Source organism: Myotis davidii, unplaced genomic scaffold (assembly GCF_000327345.1).
Source record: "Myotis davidii unplaced genomic scaffold, ASM32734v1 scaffold147, whole genome shotgun sequence".
Classification (NCBI taxonomy): domain Eukaryota; kingdom Metazoa; phylum Chordata; class Mammalia; order Chiroptera; family Vespertilionidae; genus Myotis; species Myotis davidii.
Genome location: NW_006383010.1, coordinates 4,812,623 through 4,815,447, shown reverse-complemented (window position 1 = coordinate 4,815,447; position 2,825 = coordinate 4,812,623). Strand labels below are relative to the sequence as shown.

Below are 2,825 nucleotides of genomic sequence, written 5' to 3'. Positions count from 1 at the left end.
ACACACATATATATATGTAATTATATATATAAAATTGATTGTGACTGGAAAGATATCCCAAAATACAAGATATATTATGATTTAAAAGAGGAAGTTGGTAACCTTCTGTTTAATACTTTCTTTCTTTCTGAAATAACTTATTTAATACACTTTACTATTTTATTCTGAAATAAATTCATAATTATCGAATTAAATATAAGAAATGGAATTGTGCATGGTTCACTGAACAATAGTCTATGCAGAGAACTTCAACTTAAATCTCACATTAATTATTGGTGATCTGTTGTAGCCTATAATCCTCACCACCACCTTAAATGTATTAGTATTTTTATTCCATGATGTTTCCAGGCATTCTCATGGATCAAGTGATATTATGCTTTGGGGGTAAGCAAGCACATTAAATAGTACACACACATAAGCAGACACTGCCCACTGACGCCTAATAGTTGATGTGGGATATACGTCCCCTGTGTAGGCTAGTGTGTTGGTAGACTAAATAGTATCACATTGACTCTAGGAATCACAGTTTTAACTGGGGAGTGAGTAAACTTAGCAGGATTTAGTTCATTTTTGCACATCATTGTGGATTAACCTGAGGGGGAAAAATAGTATTCTCAAGGAGCAGTAGAAGAAATTGAGGTAAGAAGAAAATAAATAATACCACCTTTATTGTTTTTAAGATAATTTCTTAAACATTATCTCATTTAGTTCATAATTACAAAATAGTTTATTATACAGCTGAGTGTAGATTTACAGATTGTTACTCCCTGACTGTGAATATTTTACCTTATATTTCTGAAGTTGCATGTAGGGAATACATAGACCATTAAGAAAAAAAAAATTCTTCAACTTAATATATCTTTAGAGACTGTTCAAGTTCTTGTATTCTGCTTACTTGCTCACAAACTCACAGGAATACTCACCAATTTATAAGGCACATTTCAGGAATAAAGCAAAAATAAAATAAAGGACATGACAACTGATTGTTCAGGGTTTACTGCTACCAAAGTTTGACTGACATCTGTGGATAAGACCTGGTCTTCCAACAACTTTGTCATTATCTAGAGGAACTGAGAATGGTTATAAAGTTAAGCATGTGCCCATTTCAGAAGTACCAATGAATCTTGATTATTTCTTACTAATTAGGGATACATCCAGTTGGGGTTCTAGAATTAGTTTGTGGAACACAGTTTATATACTTTGTGGTAATCAATTGTGCCAAAAAATATCCTTTCCCGTTTCTACTTACCATCGTCATTGTGTTATTTCAGAAACTTCGTCACTGGAAAAACCTCCTGTTCACAATTGTGATTTGGTTCTTCCCGTATTTTTGTGAATATTTATATCAACTATTCTGATGCCACAGAAAGACCAATCACACTTATTTCATTTATTGGGTTATGACCTTTTGACAAGTATGTCAGTGTACCCCAGTACCCAGGAAAACTGGAGTAGGTGCAGTGTGTGTAATATTTGAAGCTAAGCATTAAAGCTATTGAACCAGCACAAGAGCTAGGGAAGAAGCTGAGTGCTGTCCTTCCGGCCCTTTCCTTCACAGGCAGAAAAGTCGTTGTAGGAAGAAAACTGTTGTACAGTCTGGCCACGGAATGAGGCATGAGAAGACTCGAGTTTTTCAGTTCCAGCTCTAAACCACCACACTCTTTAGTGTGGAAACAGAGTAGACACAGGAGAGAAACACAGATTCATTGTTTGATGGCAGGCTAATGCGATTGGCTGGACCCTGCAGAACTGTGCGGGAAATGACTCTCAGGCCCAGAAAGAAGCTGATGGAGCAACCAGAGCTGTGGTACCATTGTTAGTATGATAGCATCGTCTTCCTGATCAGACACTATGTGTTTCTGAGCAATTCAGGGCAACAGAGAGATTCGTAGTTTAAAAAAAGGGAACACACTAATATTTCTGGTGAAAATTTTGAAAATTGCACTCGCCTCAAATTAAGGAGACAAAATTTCCAGAAGTAGGTCATGTTTATGGTAATCCTTTAAAAAAGCAATTAATTTCTATTCTTAGCCAGCATTAAGGACTAGAATAGTGGTCTTTAAGCATCTCTAGTCCCATATTTTCTGAAAGAATTTTTTAAAATTCACTTGCAAACTGTGTACGTTTGAAATTGATGTTTGAAATTTTTCATCCTTAGTTTAAGTGTCTGCAAAGTGGCAATTTATTTTGGCATATTATAAATATTAATACTTTTCAAGAGATATTAATCTTTTAAATATATCTAATGAAATTTGAATGCCACTGTGATTTAAAATTCACCTTATTTCATTTAAAGACACATGCATATATTCTTTTAGAATAATCATAAATTTTATAGAGTTCATTTTCTTTTTGAATTTGTATTTCCATTCCACTACTTCCACAGTTTTTCCTAATGTAATGTTTATTTGATTGAAAGTTTTATACCAATCATTCTTTGCAGGAGCGAGAGGTTAAGCAGCAGCTCCAGAAGGAAACTCCCCTCCCCCTCCTGCTCCCACCCCTGGAAACCATGGTTGGTGGGCCCTACATTGAAGCTTTGCCCCCTCCTCTGCCCCCGCCCCGCTGGCGGAGAGGAAGGTGATTTACCCCCATTGTGGTGGCATATTGTGACCAGACCCTGGGAACAGCACACACACACACACACACACACACACACACACACAGAGAAGACACCTCACCAGTTCAGCTTACAAGTGATATAAGTTACAGAAAATATACACACTTGCCCTAATAAAAATAACAAGGTCTGTGTGATGAGTTCTGTCTGAGGAATAACATGATACCAGGTGAGTGTGCCACTGTCTTACCATGTTTCTTATCAG

General features: G+C 36.3%; 1 protein-coding gene and 1 pseudogene across 2 annotated transcripts in view; one reads left to right on the top strand and one right to left on the bottom strand.

Annotated features, from left to right (window-relative positions):
• Positions 1 to 2,825, bottom strand: part of NKAIN2 (Na+/K+ transporting ATPase interacting 2) — a 787,284-nt gene that overhangs the window by 129,446 nt on the left and 655,013 nt on the right. The window lies entirely within an intron of this gene.
• Positions 1 to 2,825, top strand: part of LOC107181591 — a 13,791-nt pseudogene that overhangs the window by 586 nt on the left and 10,380 nt on the right.